Source organism: Mesocricetus auratus, unplaced genomic scaffold (assembly GCF_017639785.1).
Source record: "Mesocricetus auratus isolate SY011 unplaced genomic scaffold, BCM_Maur_2.0 Super-Scaffold_100003, whole genome shotgun sequence".
NCBI classification, from domain to species: domain Eukaryota; kingdom Metazoa; phylum Chordata; class Mammalia; order Rodentia; family Cricetidae; genus Mesocricetus; species Mesocricetus auratus.
This window is the reverse complement of record NW_024429188.1, coordinates 65,843,179-65,863,647: the sequence shown is the minus strand read 5'-3', so window position 1 is coordinate 65,863,647 and position 20,469 is coordinate 65,843,179. Positions and strand designations below refer to the sequence as shown.

At 38.2% G+C, this 20,469-nt stretch overlaps 1 protein-coding gene across 2 annotated transcripts in view; it reads left to right on the top strand.

Moving 5' to 3' along the window:
* Positions 1–3,366: 3,366 nt before the first annotated feature.
* The window catches only part of LOC101823642 (E3 ubiquitin-protein ligase RING2), a 32,259-nt gene continuing 15,156 nt past the window's right edge, over positions 3,367–20,469 (top strand). For both annotated transcript variants that reach the window (XM_040743860.1, XM_021228621.2), the window contains exon 1: positions 3,367–3,518. The gene's annotated coding sequence lies outside the window, so the exon portion shown is untranslated. The remainder of the gene's footprint in view (positions 3,519–20,469) is intronic.

Below are 20,469 nucleotides of genomic sequence, written 5' to 3'. Positions count from 1 at the left end.
GAGAGAGAGAGAGAGAGAGAGAGAGAGAGAGAGAAACCACATTAAAACAAAGAAGAAACTAACTCAGCTCACACCTTGAGTTTTCTTCTAGATTTCAATTCCTACATCCTGGAAAACTACCCCAGTTTTATAAGCATGTGACTCTTTAAAGGCAAGTGGGTCCCATGTCAATTTCTGAACAACAGCCTTGAACCCAGACTTGATGTTGAAGGAGCTACTCTCCGTTCTCTGAGCACACAAAGGCAAACCTAGTTTCTTGAGAACTGTATTCTTCTTCAATGACTGACAATCTTTTGGGGCTGACTGTGAGCACCCACTGCACCTCATTACTTGAAGCATCACTTCCTTTTGCATTTTGTCAAAAGAGGTCATGAGGACTATAGATCAACATTTTGGTGAGAATATAACTTCTTATAGGAAAAAATAAGTTGTTTTTGGTTATATTTCTGGAATTAAAAATTAATCTTAACCAGCCCAATACCACGTGAGAGATTTGACTTCCTTAGCTAGAAAGAGATGCAAAGTTTTAGGATTTTTTCCCATACATTTTTAACTGGATTGAGCATCTGTGTGTGTGTGTGTGTGTGTTTGTATGTGTGTGTGTGTGTGCATGTCTGTACTTGCATGTGTGCTTGTGAGTGTTTAACAAAATTAAATTCTTCTACCATGTGTGTCCTTGTTCTTCAAGGTTGGTAACCAGCACCTTTAATGAGCCCAATTTTCCAAATATTTTAAATGAAGATGTGTAAAAATTTCTAAAATTGTCTCTTGTATATCGTATGTATGAACAGAAGGTCTAGAAGCAGTGGTCTATGTTCCTACCTGTGGATATTTATTTAGAACTGAGAAGCTGCTCTGCCCTTTCAGGGTCAGGGAGCTCTCAATTTTATCATATTCCTCACAAAACACTCTCACTCACTTGTCAAAGGCCTTTCAACATTTGAGTTTGCAACTTGTGGTTCACATCAGTGCTATTCAAAGGACCATTCATCTCACTGTGTATATCTTGGACACCATGCACTTGAAAATAGGACAAAAAGTGACTTAAAATAAGTGGGGTTCATATATCAAAACATAATGCCTGTGGTATGTTTTGTGCTCTTATATTAAATGTATTATAATGTAAAATATATTCCTGTGAGGTAAAAGTTAAAATAAAATTGAAAGCCAAAACAAAGAATGAGGCCGGGCGTTGGTGGCGCACGCCTTTAATCCCAGCACTCGGGAGGCAGAGGCAGGCGGATCTCTGTGAGTTCAAGGCCAGCCTGGACTACCAAGCGAGTTCCAGGACAGCCTCCAAAACAATACAGAGAAACCCTGTCTCAAAAAACCAAAAAAAAAAAAAAAAAACCAAAACAAAGAATGATTGCAAATCCTATCTTCATAATCTTTTTGTTTGGTTGTCTATTTGTGTGAGTACATTCATGAATCACTTTTGGTGTAAAATGTCATTGCTATATATATATGATTTAATAGTTGGAAATTTAATGAGCAATGTTTCTCAAAATTCAGCTAATGTAGGTATAATCTAGTGGTCTTGGGCTAAGGATACAGACTAGTGGAACAATAGTCTCCTAGCATGCTTGGGGTTAAACTCATTTCCCAGGGCTAGGGGGTAATACTTCCTGAACATTCAGTCATTTTTTCCCAAGTCACCACACTGTCAACACTTAACATAGTAATCCAGAGACAAGTCCAGTTCTTTGTGCTTTTAACTAGCTTTCAGTCTTTGATTCTCAAACACAAGGAAAGATGGGCTTGGTAGTTAACTCCAGAGGCGAGTATGAGCCTGGGCTAAATGCAGTGAGTCCCATGGAAGATTGAGTTAGTGTCAAACTCTTTCTCAAACAATGACTAAAAAACAACACCAGTAGCAGGAATAAATAACTAAGACAAAATATTCGTTTTTCTCTTTCTCAAACAATTAAAAACCAATACCAGAAGCAGGAAAAAATAACCTAAGAAGAAGGTAAAATAAATGTTCATTTTACAGTAACTTTAGAGAGAATTCTGGAATCGAGAAAACAAATGATTGTGAAAAGTCTAAAAAATGTATACACAATAGCAAAATAAATCACAATTAACTTCTAAACAAAAATATTGACCTGGATATTTTTGTTTCAGTTGAGAAAGGATTTTATGCGTCCCAGGTCAGCCCAGAACTTACCAAGAATGACAAAAGAGCTTAAGATCTTATCTCTAATTCCCAAGTGCTAAGATAAAGGGCTTGTAACAAAGAGTTGGGTTTATGTAGAACCAGAGCCTAAATGAAAGACTGCCCAAATGCTAATCAAGCATTACAAAAGAAACAAACAAACACACCCACCCACACCCACACCCACACACACACACAAAAAAACAGGACATTTTCTCTCTACTTTATCTAGGAGTCCAGATAAAGCTCACACAACATGAAAGCCTTTATTATAAGTGTTTGCTCATAAATCTCAAAAACAAAACAAAAGAAGAGATAAAATCCATGAAGAAAAATGACTTACAGAGTAGATGAAGTTAAACTCCTTGGAGCTGCTCAACTGATTTGAAATGCTGGTATATTCTTTGATGACCTTCTTTACCTCTGGAAGAAATCCAGTCTGGATTTTCCCTACCAACCCATTGTGTTCTGTTCCAACCCTCCAACCTGACCTGCATCTACAGACCACACACACACACACACACACACACACACACACACACACACACACACACACACACTTCTCCATGGGTAATTCTCCCTTACCTTGTGACTGTCAGATCTCATCCTTAGATGCACTCAACACACTGCCAGGAAGTCACTGGCACCTTGACGTTCGTGGATGGGTGTGTTTGCAAAAAGCTGTAAGCCTGACCCACCCTGAAACTCCTGTTAGCATACAGGGTGGGTATACAAGCAGTTCGCAGTCAGAGAAATGGCTGATATGGTGTTCATTACTTTCTCTTGCAAATAGGGCAAATAGTGCTCTCTCCTCTAGAAAGAGATATTCAAGATTGCAAGATCCCCAAGAAGTGTTGGGAATTTGGTCTTAGGCTATTTAGAGGTTTTGTTCACATACTGTTTTGCCCCAGGTTGTTGTTCTGATTCCCACCATCACTCCTCTACTTGATCCGATCCTGGAACCTGTGGACTCCTGCTGTGCTCCAAAGATAAACAGTGTCCCTATTGGCTCACCAGTTTCCCACCATACACACTACAATGATTTGTTTTTTGTAGGTGAGTGGTCCGGATGCCAGCCAATCAGACACGAGCTTGGAATATTTTTCCTTACAGCCAACCAGAGCCAACCTTGGGCCATAAACTGACGCGCTGTTCAGAGCAGCCAATCAGAACAGAGCATGGGGCAGAGCTACTTCCTGGAAGAAGCTCCAGAAAGAGCCCCTGGCTTAACTGAAAGTCATAGCAAGCCAGCATGATTAACGCCTGGCATTTTGCTGCTAGCACTTTATCAAGCTCACCCCTAGCACTTTATGAAACTCACCGCCATTGACCCCTTGTTCAACCCTTGTTCGGAACTTCAAAGGTAAGTCCTGGTGGGCAGGGAAACAGGAGGAACCCGCTTGGAAATGTAGTTGGGCAGGAGCCAGTAAGGGGGTGATCCAAACTGGAAGTCAGTCTCTCAGCCAGTGAAGGCCTTGAACAGTTGTCAACTGCAGTACACTTTTGGGATTGAGCTGTTAGCTCCTATTGCCTTCAACTATGTGGACCTGGAACATCGGTTTCTCTCCAATTCATTATATTCCCGGGTAAACATGGTAAATTCCTCCTAGATCTATATAATTTAATTATTTTCCTTCTGTTAAAAATATTGTAAGGCAAAAGAAGGAAACCTAAGTACTCAACCTTTAAAATATAAAAGAAAATCTATATCAAAATGTTGTAGCGTTGGGCTTGGCAATAATATCTTGACTATGAACCAAAATCCAAGTTTCAGAGGGAACTTTTTTCTAGATGGATAACGGTAGATACAAGGTCAATGTATTTGATGGCCCAGGCACATATACCTTAAAATGGTTATAGTACTAAATTTTATGTTACTTTATTTTATTACAAAAATATTGCAATTATCCTAACATATATACTATATAGATAAGAATATATATCCGTATAACCCCTATTAGATTGTCAACAAATCATATTTACCTGATTTATTGAACATTTATTATAATCCATTCATTATTCCAAGTATTGAATTTCTATTAATAGAGTCAATATTTTAAATGACCATATGTGGTTAGTGTCTATTAACTCTCAGACTTCTCCTGAATAACAGTCTCATTCATCCAATAAATTCTATTTTGATTTTGTTTTTCATTCAAATTCATTTCCTTTCTGACAATACCCCTAAGTAAATTATAATTATTTAATGTTTAAAATTTTTCTACAATTTGATTTTTGCAGTTATTCTAAAAGTGATATTTCTTCTTCTTCAAACCTATAACTTCTAGAAGAATTCCTATCATGGTTGTATCTGCTTTTAGTTATGGTTCGTTCACTTTAGTTTTCCTTTCAGTGTATTAATTATACCATATTTTCTCTTTGTATTGTGCTGTTCATGGATGGATCGGTTATTTATTATCAAAAATAATTTACTGCTAATTGTGGTACATGTCTTTCAGAGCACACACCTGTGAGTTTCTATAGGGATATTTAATAGTATTGTCACATCTGTGTGAGATATGGATATTATCTGCTTTACATGATGATGGCAAGTATTACACATTGTCTTATACAAGGTGTGTGATCTCCTCAATTGATGCACACATCAGCAGTTTTGTAAAATTTCCATTAGCACAACAATCTGTTGATACTCACATTTTCACAATTTTTGCATTTTTATTCATTTAATGAATTGAGAACTTATCTTTATGATTTGTACTACCCATAATAATATAATCATCAACAGTTTAGGTAACTCTTATTTCTATCTGTTCACAGTCTGCCAAGAATTCACTTGGTTAACTTTTATTCAAGGGTAATTACCTTTAAGAATTTTCCTAATGTTCATAGAGAAATTTTCACAAAAAACGATAACTATATGCACTGGAAGTGGTCACCCTTATAAAAATACGTAGATTAACCATGTTTTCCAAGAAAAAATGGAAATGGTCATAGATATTTTGTGTGGGAATCAGACAAATGAAATAGCTGATCTCTTACAACAGAGAGGAATTCAGCACTCTGTGTGTAAATAACAAGCCATCAATAGCAGTATGTTTAAGTAGTGAAAAAAATTCAAGAGTGTGAGTCACTGAAAAGTCCAGATGTCAGTAGGTGTCATTGTCTTCTTAGTATGACACAGCGTTTTGAGAAACAATCAAGGATCTTAATCTGTTTTCTTGTCTTCCTTGTATGTCAGCATGGTCAGGCTGAGTGTCTTCCTCTTCATCAGCATCATTGTTTGGTTTACTGAGCATGTAGTCTGAGCCATACACTTTTCTGAGAGTGGAGTTTATTTTATTAACTCATTTCGTGCTCTAAATGACCCTATGTAGTTAACACTCTATTCCACTGCTTATCTAAAGCTATTAAGGAGTATCTCCATCATTAGCACCTAATGGTACCTCCCGAGTGGTACCTCCTGTGCATCCCTGGGTTCTTGACAAGAACCTGCACCTGGATACAATGGAAACTCTCAAGTATGATTTCCATTATTCAATGAGAAAGCCTAACTTTTTGCCAGTATCTCCCTATTGTTGTAAAAATTAAATAAAAACAGAATTTGCATATGTGGTGAGAGTTTAGAAGAAAAATATCTTTGCTTTAAGGAATTTTTTCTCAAACTATATTGTGGCCTGTTCAAAATATAACTGTAAGCCAGACACACCCAACATGTTAGAACTTTAAGAAATGTTTCTGTATGGCAGGCTTGACCACATTGTTTCCTCAGTACACTTTAGTCTTTACAATTATGCCTTCAATTAATTAAATGAGGCTCTCTAACATTACAAAACGTATACCTGTTTTAGTTAGTGCATGCATTAAAACAATTACAGCTGAAGAATACCTGTATCCCAATTCGTTTACTGTTGTTTGTGCAAATGGCTGAAGACAGTTTCCTATTCTAGTTCACACAAAACATTTCATCACACTGCTTCAAATCAATCCCTGAGGCAAAGGACATGGAACATAGGCCTTAGCTTATGGAAAGCACATAGATTACCACTGGAACTGTGGTGATGCGTTAGTAGGGTGGGAATTAGGGAAGGGGAAAACCTAACCATTTTATCCCCAGATCTAGGACTTTTCTTTAGAAGAGATAGGACAAAGTTCCATGAAAATGGTGAACATTTCTGGGACTAATTTTCTGGGGTGACTGTATTTTGTTTGTTGGAAAGGGCTTGTACAATCCTTAAATTGGCTCAAGACAGCCCAAGGGAAAGTCTTCCGTAGTTTCTGAGTCCTTGAATTAATTACGATTTGATACACATGGCCCAATCTTCTTGTTGATTTCCCCCAGAGTGACATGATTCCGGTTAGCTCTGGGAAAACAAAAGTTAAGTGTTCTTATCTTTTGGATGACTGCTTTCAACTGTGAGGGTGGTGGAATCCCTCTCTCTCTCTCTTTGAGATCATGCAACTCTCACTCAAGCTAATCGAGTAAATAGAGCAAGACTTCTGAGACTGGTTTATACATTGTTTTGAAGCAATGGAGTTTTGTGGATTCTGAGTAGTGAGAAACAAATTGTATAATGAAGTTTAATAGTCAAGGGTATCAGTGTATGGCCAAAAAGAGTAAAAAGGGCCCTGCTAAGGGAAGTACAAAGAAATCCAGTACCAATATTTGGAATATGATCAATATGATTCAGATAATTTTTGGTAAATTTGGGGGACACAACCTGTACATTTTGGTGTAGAATCTCTGTTCCATACACATTTTATTAGCAACAACAAAAGAAAAGCTAACAAACAACCCCCCCAAAAGAAAAACTTCTAAGGAAGAGGCCTTTTTCAGTTTTTTTTCTGAAATCTTCTTTTTCTTTGGGAAATATATATATATATATATATATATATACATATATATATATATTTCTGTAGCCCAGTTTCTTATCAATTGCAGACATAGTTCCTAACAACCAACCAGTTTCTATCTGCTCCTTTGTTAGTAACTGTCAAGGCTATAAATGAATCCTTCAAATCATTCCCCTTCTCAGGGGAACAAAATTCACAATTACAGTACATATGGGTATAGATGCAGCCTCCCATTACTAGACTATACACCTAAATCTATCTGATTCACAGTGAAAGACACTGGTCATAGTACAATTACATTTCAAATCCAAATAGATTCACTAGTGACAGATGTATGATGTAGAAGGTTTATTGTAAGTAAAAGGGATAAAGTCAGAGTCCAAAACATGACCAAACTGAGCTGTGCCATATGAAGAATTGAGTGAGGGAAAGGGAGAGGCCAGAGAACGGAACCAGATGCAGCCAGGATGAGAAAGGTACAAATAGAGTGGGTAAACAAAATGGCTAGATTATATAAGAAGTCACATGGGGGAAGGGAAGCCCTGCCCCCTGAGCTATACAGGATCAGAATAGGGGTGGGGTGTGCCAGCTAAGAAGGGCCTATAAAAGGCAGGCACTGAGGGATACAGCAAGAACCTGGATGCCAGTATCCAACTTTGATATGTGAAATAGTTACCTCAGCTATTTGTCCCAACAATATCATTGAAAGGTACTGTAAAGACTATTCTTGGTTTTCTACTTGACTACATATTGAATTAACCAAAACCCAAAAATGGAGTGCACACTTCTATTCCAGAAGGACCTTTTGCTCTCTGCCTGCTTGCTTTTACATTGCTAGGAAGTCCATTCGTTCACTGTCATTAGTCTACTTCTTTGGAACCCCAGAGATACTCAAGGCCAACTAGGACATCCAACATTGTGGACTGACTGAGAAACTACTGGATTCTTGTATTTTCCTTCCATAGCCAGCCATTGTTGGATTAGCTAGACTGCAACCTCTAAATCATTCTAATAAGTCCCTTTTATCTATAATAAGTTCTTTTACTCTAGAGAATCTAGAGTACTCTGGCTAATACATGTATCCTCTCACATTAAGAAATATTCTTACTAAAGTCTGCCTGATTAGAAAATCTATAGAAAAATGACCATATATCATGATTTATATTATTTACCAAAATTGCATCTAATGTATTTGAGAGTACTTGAAGTGTGTGTGTGTGTGTGTGTGTGTGTGTGTGTGTGTGTGTGTGTGTGTGTGTTGGAATAATAAAAGAATAATCCCCAAATTAAATCTGTGAAGTAGATGCATAGACACCTCATTTTTTATACAATGTTTAAAAAACATTAAAAGAAATGGTGCTTGCAGATCTCTCTAGTTCATCCTTTTCCTTCATCGCCTTTAGCATCCCTTTCAGTTTTACTTTGGAGTATGGATAAACTAAAGTCGTTGTATGTTGGGATGTGGCTTTGATTTATCTGGTGGTCACCCTTAGTCTTCACACTGCTCTGGTGCGTACCTCTTTAAATTTTCATGATGTTTGCCATCTGCCTTCTCTTAAACAAGTTGTCTGAAACTTCAACTTGTTCACGTAGCTTTCCCCAGTAAACTTTACCTTTTTCACATCCCTCTACTCCTTTTTTTCTCCTTTTCTATAGACCTGGGTGGCAGTGATAAGTAAGTAGTAGCTATGACATGTATCTGAACATGGGATTTCTTTCATTGAAAAAAAAATAGTCTATTACCCATGTATTCAGACTCACTGAAATTCCCAGTAAATGTTCCCAAGGAATCCAGAAGCTTGAACAACATAACACATGAATATCTCCTAACTCAGTCACTGATAAGAGTCCTTTTAACCCTGTGAAACCTGAGCTCATTATGCACTAATCAGCATTTCTCCAGATCCCACCAGAATGGCCTGTTAAGCTTTGCTTACTATATTCAAGGACTTTTCTTTTCCAGACTACCACAGTATTCAACATTCCTCTCTCAAGCCAGTGTCAGAGACCATAAAAAAATCACATGTTCTGCTTTATCAAAGGAACAAACACATGTCTTTGTACCAATTTTCTGTTTTAGTTACACTTCTTATTATTGTGATAAAATACCCAGACTAAAGCAAACTTAAACGAGGAAGGGCATGTTTTAGCTGATTGCATACGTTAAGTATTGACGTTCATCATGGAAAGGGAGATAGCAGGAGCTTGAAGCAGTTGGTCACTATCATGTCCACAATCAGGAAAAAGAAAAAAGTGAGGATCATCTAGCTTCCTCCATTACATGAAGTATAGAAAATAAGCCTAGGGGAGAGTGCTTCCTTCTTTTATAGTGGGTCATCCCACCTAAATTAACCTAACTGTGTTAGTTCTTTTCAGGATTTCCCAGAGGCTAACATAATCTACATACTGTCTCAAAGAGGCTTCTTCCCTACAGGATGCCATAGAACACTGACAACATAAACTTCTTTTTCAATCTTATTTCTATTTTCAAAGAAAAAATCCTTTATTTCTTTGACTCCTTATTTTTTATAATTCTTTTATTTTGTGTTCCACAATAAGCACTCAAATCTAAACCAGCCAATACTAAGATTCACATAAGAGTAACAAGATGGGACATTTTTCTTTCTGGATCTCAGTTACACCACACTATAATGTTTTCTAGCTCTTCCCATTTCAATGAAAATTTCAGTTTGCATTTCTCCTTATTGCTGAACAAAATTCCATTTTATATAGATACCACCTTTTTATAATCCAGTCATCCATTCATGAAGGTCTACACTGTTTAGATCAGGCTATAGTAAATAAAATAGGTATGAATATGAATATTGTATGTGTAGCACTTCCTGCTTATACAGCACTGGTAATTGAGAGTCCTTGTGAAATTCTGAGTGTCTGATGTGGGCTACCTCCCTATGTCCTCCTATGGTCACACAATTAATATAAATAATTTATTTACCAGTTGTTTACTCTTCAGAATTCACTGGTAAGACCCTGTTGCTGAAGATATTGCTTAGTCACAGCACCCAGAGAAGTCAATCCGGAACTGATCTAGAACCTTCCTTCATGTTCTGTAACCCCCATGTTCTGTAACAGAAGGCACCATTCATACTGAGGAAGAGCTGGCATCAGTGATGGTACTGTGTTGTGGTTATTGACCAACAATATTGACTGTCCAGATAAAACAAGCCCCCTGACTAATTAATGGAGAGTCTCTTACAAGTCTCATCAACACTTTTCTGATTGCACTTGACTGTTTACACAATGAAAAATGCTGTATATTTTGTACTAGAAATGTGTCCCAAAGTTTGTGACTGGGTAGATCACAAGCCATAGAAAGAAAGGTATTGCTAATGTTTTGCTACATAGACATGATGTACCTGTCAAGATGCCATTCCAATAACTATGTTTGTGCACATCGAAGAGTGCTACTGGCAGCTTTGGTTAGGGAAGATTGGTTATGCAGTAGTTAGTGGTGAGTGTAGAGATTTCTAACTGGCTAAAGTACAGAGAATATATGACATTTGGATGTCCATTCACAAATGAAACATACTGTATTACCAAATCCAGGGTTCTAGGAACATTATGGAAAAGATGACAGAAAGAATATTAGACCCAATAGAAAGGTGAAGAACAGTGAATTACAGGCATAACATGGCTGTTAAACCCTTGAACTCAGAGCCGCTGTGACTTCCTGCATGAATTATCTTCAATATTGGTTCAGTCAACATTCTGTCATATTATGGGTAAAGCTCATGGGGCCCTATCTCTCCCTCTCCCTGAGTATTTATACACAGATTATTGGTTAGTGTGAGAGAAGAGACATTTTCTACAGTGGTGTTTTACTAATAAGGTATACATGCTTCCATAAGGAAATGGCACCCACACTTCTCTGAACAGCTGTAATGAAATTGAGCCAAATATACAGGAAAATATAAGCTGAGGACAGGCAGAGGAAGGAATTTAACAGTAATTCCACAGGTAGAAGAAAGTGTGAGTGGATATATATATATATATATAATTGAAAAGCATCATTTCTTTTTTTCTTTTTTTATTATTTATTTTTAAATTTAAATTTAAATTAGAAACAAGGTTGCTTCACAAGTCAGTTCCAGGTCCCGCTCCATTTCCCTCACCTCCTCCCATGCCCTCCACCCAACCCCTCCTAATATCCCCTCATTTCCCCAGGGAGGGTGAGGCCCTCCATGGGGGTGTCCATAGTCTGTCATTTCATCCAGGGCAGGGCTTAGACCCTCCCCCAAGAGTTCAGGGTGAGAGTGCATCTCACATTGTTGGATGGGAGTCCAAAGTCCATTTGTATACCCAGGATAAATACTGATCTACTACCCAAGGCTCAATAGATTACCTAGGCCTCCTCACTGACACCCAAATTCAGGGGGTCTTGATCAGTCCCATGCTGGATTCCCAGGCATCAGCCTGGGATTCAACCCTTGTCAGGTCAGCTGTTTCTGGGGGTTAAACCAGTCCAGTCTTAATCCCCTTGATCATCAGTCCTCCCTCTCTGTTACTGGCTTTCTTGAGTTCAGCTCAGTGCTTAGCCTTGGGAGTCTGCCTCTTCTTTCATCAGCCACTGAATGAAGGTTCTGTTTCCCAGACTCTGGCCATGGCATTGTAGGCTGGCACTCCCCAGATCTATGTCTAAATTCCATATATGAGAGAGTCCATGCCATGTTTCTCTTTTTGTGACTAGGTTACCTCACTCAGGATGGTTTCTTCTAGTGCCATCCATTTGCCTGCAAATATCAGGATTCCATTATTTTTTACTGCTGAATAGTACTCCATTGTGTAAATGTACCACATTTTCTCTATCCACTCTTTGGTTGAGGGGCACATAGGTTGCTTCCAAGTTCTGGCTATTACAAATAATGCTCCTATGAACATAGTGGAACATACGTCCTTGTTGTATGCTGGGTCTTGTGGTAGGTTTATTCCCATTTTTCTGAGGAATCTCCATACTGATTTCCAAAGTGGCTGAACCAGTTGGCACTCCCACCAGCAATGGAGGAGTGTCCCCCTTTCACCACATCCTCTCCAGCATAAATTGTCCTTGGTGTTTTTGATTTTAGCCATTCTGGCCGGTGTAAGATGACATCTCAGAGTTGTTTTGATTTGCATTTCCCAGATGGCTGAGGATGTTGAGAACTTTCTCAAGTGCCTCTCAGCCATTTTAGACTCCTCTATTGAAAACTCTCTATTTAGTTCTGCAGCCCATTTTTTAATTGGATCCTTTGGTGTTTTGGAGACTTGCTTCTTGAGTTCTTTGTAAATTTTGGAGATCAGCCCTCTGTCAGATGAGGGGTTAGTGAATATTTTTCCCATTCTGTGGGCTGCCTTTTTGTCTTGCTGACTATGACCTTTGCCTTACAGAAGCTTCTCAGTTTCAGGAGGTCACATTTATCAATTGTTGATCTCACTGTCCGTGCTAGTGGTGTTATGTTCAGGAAGCTGTCTCCTGTACCAATTCGTTCAAGGGTACCACTTACTTTCTCTTCTAAGAGGTTCAGTGTGGCTGGATATATGTTGAGGTCTTTGATCCATTTGGACTTAAGTTTTGTGCATGGCAATAAACATGGATTGATCCACATTATTCTACATGCCAGCATCCAGTTATGCCAGCACCATTTGTTCAAGATGGAAAAGCATCATTTATATGTAGGAAAATATGATATTACAACCCATTACTATGTAAAATTAGTATATGCCAACAAAAATTTGCAGAATTAGTCATACACATTGAATTGTATGCATTAGGCAAAATAAAGACACAGCATGCAACTGGGAGGAATGGAGATGACAATTACTAAATTTAAGAGATAGTGTGTAGCAAAATCTTAGTAAAACAAAGTTGATTCTAAATTTTATGTGCAGGGTAATAATTTTTATATGTGAGGAAACTTTGAGATGAGTATTTTGGGGTCTGAAGTGGACAGATCAAATACCATTTCTAGAGCTAGTTTTTTTTCTTTTAATAGCATGTAACTACTTATCACCTCTGTGTCCAAAATGTATTATTTCTTAAATATTGTAAGAGACAGAGCACTAGATTTTCAAGGGTAACCCCCTGGTATCTGTAAATTAAGAAGATCATGGGTACGTAGCATTCTGCATACATGATCAAGCAAGAAGATTTTGACAGATACTAATGTCTGTACCCTTTCTGCTTGTATTTGGGGTGACCAAAATTTTGAAATCCTGTATCTGTAATTAATTTGTTTATGCCCAAAGATATTGAAATGAATTAGGAATGTGGAAAGGCCCATTACCTCTAAGCATAACAATGACTAATATACAGAAAAACAGGTTCCCAAGAGCAGGTAGCATTTAGATAAGGACAGTTAAGATGATCTTTTGAGTTAAAGTTTAGTTCTTTGAGATTCAGTGTGGCTAATCATAGAGAAAGCTGGGGCGGGGAGAGGATGTGAACGGTAGTGAAGCATAGATGATGCTCAATGACATGGTTGGGGGCTTGTTATCCCAGAGACTCCCTGGGAGATGATTGCAATGTTCACAGGGGGAGCAAGCCCTTAACAAAGGTTGATAGGGAGGGCACTGAGTCTGCTGGACTGGGACCTGAGAGAGACTGTGGGATTAGATTAGGAGGTTACCTTGGGATGTAAAGACAAGGTAACAAAGGCATAGAAGTCCTGCAAGATGGCAGGTTAGAACATGTCAAAGTTAGGTCAGCCGGTTTGGTTGTTGAGGGCATAGTGGGACCAGATCAAGATTTAACTTGAAGCCCCACTTGTTTGAAGTCTTCTACTAGACTAGATAAAAGAGTGCCTTTGAGACTGGTGGGACTATTGTCCATATAGTAGGTCTTAAAATGTGTTGAGGGTAAGTTTCTGCTCTGCAGGATCCTACAGAGATAGAAGCTTCACTGGAATGAAGTTCCTGAGAGTTCCTCAGGCATCTCTGAGGGAATGGTCAGGAAGAGTAAAAGATCCCAGAGGCTGAAACCAAATGGAATTGAAGTTCCAGGGTTCCATGGGCAATTAATGGAGCCCCATTTACTACTTGAGCACAAAGTGGGAGGATGACTGGTATTGACTCAAGCTTCAGAAACGCCCAAATAGCCCTCTCCACTGCTGAATGTTAGGTTAGTGGATAAGACAAAGAGACAGTTTGTCATTTCTGCCAATAAGGAGTTAAGATAAAACCCTGCACTGCTTCATGGCAAAAAGACTGACACCACCATGTGGAGTGTTACCTCTGGGTTGCATGCAGAATGCTATGTTGCTTAGATTTACTGAGCACAGCGAGTATAGTGCTCTTGGAAGGTGAAATGTTTAAGGACATTTTCCCACACCCAAAGATCAGTGTTTTGTTCATGCAGTATCAGAAAAGCTTCCTCTCATAGTAGATGGAAAGAGACAATGTGGACAGTGTGAAGTGAGTGAGAGACCTTGGAACACTCAGTCCTAAATGGGATGTGTTCATCAAATCCCTTCCCCCAGGCCTCGGGAACTTATACAGAAGAAGAAGCAGAAAGATTTTAAGAGCCAGTGCAGACAGGTGGCCCCAAGGAAACAATGTCTTCTAGACCCAATAGGATTGATGCACATAAGAGTTTTCAAAGATGGTGGCACTATGTACAAGACCTGTACAGGTTTAAGTCTGATAGATTCCTGGTGCTGAGAGAGAAAAGTGAACATGATTTCATATCTCTATCAAAGTTGTTATCTCCAATTGACTGCAAAAGAAAAAAATCAGTTTTATCCAATGTACTCTCCCTGGATATACAGTTACACTTAAGGGTAAGCCCCATGCCCAGCAGTAGATGTCCAACACAAAGCAAACTCAGTGAAGGTTTTGTTAATTTTTTTGTCTCATATTGCTTTGTGTAGGCATTCTTTTTCTTTTTCTGGTCTTTGGCTTATATATTATGGTTTCTGATTTTATGTTTTTATGGTTTTTGTTTGTGTTTCTTGTTTTTGCTGTTTTTACAATTTTTAAATTCTTATTTGTTTTAATTGCTCATTTATTTTTTTAAAGAAAGAAAGGAAGAAATACAAAAAGAGAGCAAGAAAGACAGAGAGGAGGCCTGAACATGGAAGGGTAGGAAGGAGGAGAAGATCTTGGAGGAGATGTGGGAAGGGAAGCTGTGATCAGATTATACTGTATGAATTTTAGTTAAAAATACAGAGAACAAAACAAAACAAAACCAGACAAACCCTTCAGGTCAGGAGACATGGCTTGGTAGTTAAGAGAGCACTGGTTCTTTTTCCATGACCCAGTTTCAGTTCTTGGCACCCACACGATGGTTCACAGCTGTCTGTAACTCCAGTTCCAGGGCAACTGACAATCATTTGTGGTCTTCCTTAGCACCAGGCATGCACACGGATTACAGACATAAATGCAGGTAAATCTCTCATACACACACATTCTCTCGAGCGTGACACCACACATGCAGGCATGCATGCGTGCACGCACACACACTAAAAACGATTTAACAACAACAGCAGAACCAAACAAACAAACAAAAATCAAGAACTAAACAAACATGAACAAAATAAAAACTGTGGAAAATAAAGGAAGAAAAACATATTCCTTTTTGGAGGCTCATGATAAAGTTGCGGATTTCTCTGTTAAAAATGTGTCTTCCCCGTGAAGTGGTTTCTGTACATCGGAGTTAGTAGTTGATGTTCAGGTGAGAATATTATTATTTATCCTAAAAGATTATCAGGAAGATAAATGATGAGTCATATGGAGTTCTCTAATACATAGAAGATAATCCATTTTCAGTTTGGGCCTGGGCTTTTTCTAGGGAGCTTTTGCGGAATTTTCCATTCAACACTGTGTCCACCAGAGGGCAGAAAGAGACATGTACTAGATTACTGTGACTGTAGCTGAAGAGCTACAGTCTCAGGACACTTAAAATACCAGTTCATACTCAATTGAAGATTGAAAATGACTAGATGCTTTGATTGACTTTTCTTTAGCTTGATATTCTAATTTCTATTACTTCATATTTTACTACCCTTACTCCTATTAATTCCTCTTTTTTAGCAAATAGCTTGATTTTCTGTGATAGGGAAACTTAACTCATTTTCATATTTTATTAATTTGTTACTTACCAGGTATTTTATCTTCCATTTTGTCGCTGCAATAAAATACTTATCAGAAACAACTTGGAAGAGGGACAGGTTTATTTGGCTTACAGTTTATAGTCCATCATTCAGGGAACTCAAGGGAGGAAGCTACAGGCAGGGGAAATGGAGGAATGCTGATTAGTTCGCTTCCTTAGGTATTATTATACTTTACAGACCCACTTGCCTAAGGACAGCAACATACACAGTAGACTGAGTCCTCCTTCATCATCCGGCAATGAAGAAAAATCCCCAAAGGAATCTCCATAGGCCAACTTGATGAAGGCAATTCCTAATTAACATTCCCTCTTCCCAGATGTGCCTGGGTGTGGGCATCCATAGTAACTCCGTCTTGTACCTTGATTTTGTCTTGACTTAAGGTTACAGAGTTCAAGCTTGTTTTGGCCTAAAGTGTAGTTGCTGTTTGTTTTCCTTAAATAACAGGATGGTTTGATCAGGGTGTGACTGCTGGATGCTTTGCTCCTTAAAACCTAATAACAGGATGTGTGAGCTATTAGATGTTTTGAGTGTTTTTTTTGTATCATGGAAAACAACTCTTTTACCCTCCCTTTTGACTTGGGATATGAAAGGGCTTTGAAAAATAAACTTGGGGCAGATACAATAGTCAGTGGAATACCTTCCTGACTCTATCTCTGTAATTTCTTTTGTGTCTTTAATTCTCTACCAGACGTTTCTCAATAGTCACTCCTCTTTTCAAGCATGGGCTGAAGTAGTTGGCTAGAACTGACACCTGGGTATGTGTCAAGTTGACAGTTAAAGCTAACTAAACATCAGTAGCTAACTTAAAATTAGTGAAGATTTTTGTCCGTTTTAAAAAGATCAACTGCCTTATGTCTATAACTAAGACACAAGAAATGGATATACTTCAGGAGGGAAGGTGATGGGTAGGGGGAGACTACTTCTTTTATAGTGTTCTCTTTAAGAGGAAGGACCCAGAAAGTGAGTACAATTAACGTTACTTTTGTTGGGAGAGCAGCAAGTTTTCCCAATTGTCACAGATAGTATATTAAATATATTAAAATATATTAAAAGTATTTATATATGTCAATGCTTTTTGATCAGTTCCATGTCTCTCTAAGATGATTACTGAACTAACTTGCCCTATAATTAATGTCCCACTAAATCCAGACCTAGTTAGTGGAGGGTCATGTGACTAACAGTCTGTGAAATACATCCAGAGTGGGCAAATAACATGTTTCAGATTGCATGTCTAGGTCCTTGAGGGAACAAGAAGGATGGAGCTGAGGCCTTTCAGAGTTATTCTGTCATAATCCAGATTAACTTCTGCCATGGAATAGCAGAATTGTAACCTGCTTGGGAAATTGTTCTATTATGTTACATGTATACTAAGAAAGAAAATAAAGTAAAAGGATACCCCAAAGTGGAAAAGAATCTTCCTTAGAAAAATAAGGAATGAGAAGTAATGAGGTAGTAGAGGGAGGGAAGGAAAAATAAGGAATGAAGGATAAAAGGAAGGAAGGAATTTTTTTTGGTTCACACATCAAGCTGAAGATCAGATAAGCAAATCAGCCAGCCACTAGCTCTTACCTCTACCTCAGATCAGACCAAAGGAGTGATCCTCAAACTGCTCCCAACTTCACTGCTACTCAGATTCACTCAGACTGCTGTGCTCTCCTCAACATGGCTAGAGACTAACTCTCAGACTGAATGCCTATACCTGTTATACATTTCAAATCCTGGGATTAAAGGCATGATCTCTGATTCACTCTCCGGTAACCCAGTATGGTCTTAGACTCAGAAATCTCTCTACCTCTTAGCCCCTAATTCTGGGATTAAATGTGTGTATCACCACTGCATGATCTCTATAGCTTGAGGCTGGCTTTGCTTGCTGAATCCTCAGATAAGCTTTAATAAATCATGAATAATATATTGCCACAATTTATTTGATTAAAATGCATACACAAACTACATAGATATTGATTAGAAAAATTTTATAAAGAAAATTGACATGATATAGGAATAAAGGGATATTACCTATGCTGGATCTATTCTGTACCATGAGCACATATGTATGCTATGACACTCAGAGGTATACATGCCCTATATATGTGGAACAGATAAACAAAGTACAAAAAGTACCAATGTTTTAAATTATTTTTAGTCAATACCTCATTAATGCTTTTATCGATAGCATAAAGTATAAACAATGAGTTTTTCAATATATATTTTAGCATTTTCAGTAATAATTACATAAATTTTGTTATAATATGCAGTTTAGTGATAGTTTACTAAGTAAAATTATTGATTGATTTATTTATGCTGAAATGCCATTGAATCTACACATCAAAGAAAAAAAATTGAAATAAAGATAAATTACTAATAAACTTCTTAAAAATTGCAATTTCTCTTTTTCAGAAAGAATAGATTACTATAAATTTGGAATAAAAGAAGCATGTATACATAAGGAACATTTAATCTTGAACACTGAATCAAGATTTTTCCACACTAATACCATGCAACACTGAAAGACATCTGGAAAACTTACTTCTGATGTCTCTGGTTTTGACCTTGTCTTAACACAAAGGTCTACAGATATTGATGTGGAAACAGGGCTTATTATTCAGCCAAATGCACACAGAGGAATCATTTAGATAACAGAAGAGTTTCACTCGAATTTTCCTTGACATTATTTTTTTAAGTTTAATTTTCTTCATTAAAAATGGTGGTTGAGGTTAATAAATGCATTCATTGGCTATGAAGACTTAATTCCCCATTTACCATATTGATAATCATATTTTTTAATTTATTTTTAAATTTAAATTTAAATTAGAAACAAGGTTGCTTCACAAGTCAGTTCCAGGTCCCTCTCCATTTCCCTCCTCTCCTCCTGTGCCCTTCCCCTAACCCCCCCCCCAATATCCTCTCCTTTCACCAGGGAGGGTGAGGCCCTCCATGGGGGTATCCATAGTCTGTCATTTCATCCAGGGCAGGGCCTAGATCCTCCCCCAAGAGTCCAGGGTGAGAGTTCATCTCACATTGTTGGATGGGAGTCCAAAGTCCATTTGTATACCTGGGATAAATACTGATCTACTAGTCAAGGCTCAATAGATTGCCTAGGCCTCCTCATTGACACCCACATTCAGGGGGTCTTGATCAGTCCCATGCTGGAATCCCAGCCATCAGTCTGGGATTCAAGAGCTAACCCTTGTCAGGTCAGCTGAAAATTTCTACAGTAGAAAATGGTTTCTGAACTTTCCCGCATGTCATCATCAGACAGAAATCATCCAGCCTAGGGTTTTAATTCATTATTGGAAAGAACATTTGTCTGGAATGGGTAATGTTCCAGGTTTCATTTGAAATGGAAGAAAGGAGGAAAGGGAGTGAATGAGAGAAAAATGATCAAGTAAGTAAAGAACTTTCTGAAGAAATAATTTCATCTTTTTAAATACATATATATTTATTTTAATCTACTTGTATATGTGTACCACATGTGTGGATCTGATTATGGGGACAAGAGAATGTTTTGGAGTCTCTGGAATTGTAGTTACAATTGATTGTGTATTGCCATGTGGGTCCTGGGAACTGAACCAAGGTCTTCTGTAAGAACAGTATGTTCTCTTATCCACTGAACCGTCTCTTTCCACTGTGTTTCACCATTCTAATAACGTTAATCCTGACCTGATGTCTGCTTTGCTTTATAATCCATTGCATTGCAAAGCTGGTTATGCCCAATGGTCTCCTTACAACCAGTGTCCTTATCCTGAAAACTCAACTCAGCCAAAGGGGGAATAAGTGGAGTCTCAAAAGACACAATAAAAATCCTTTCATAGATCTTTGTCTAGGAACATACAGCTTCCTCTGCCCTCTGCCGGGTTTCCTGTATTTCGTAGCCAGTTACTCTAATTTCACCTTGTCACTCAGCACACATTTTTACCTCAGTGATATCCATCAAGACCACAGTCATAATACAGACTATGTATGAAGGAAGGGAGTAGGTAGGTAGAAATCATCCATTTCATCACAGGGGGGCAGCCCTGGGTGAAGATAATGGTATGACTATAAGCTGTATGGTGAACAATAAGATGGTGCATTTGGGAAGTTTGAATAGGTTCAGTGTGGCTGGTACAGAGGTAGCTGCAGATGAAGTTATAGAAGCAAGGAAGTTTCTGTATTACCCCTTACTCTCAAAGCACAATGCACAAACCATCAGCATGGTACCACGCCAAGCTTGTTAGAAATGAAGAATGACGAGCCACTTCACATATGCTTAAGATTATTCTTGCTGCCTCCCTGATAATCTTCCATAGGAACTTTGGATTTCACAGAAACTTATTTGGACTAAGTAACAACCTACATGTAAACAGAAAGCCAGCTGGTGTTCTTGGAGAAATCGAGAAGCCTTCCTGCTGTTGAACA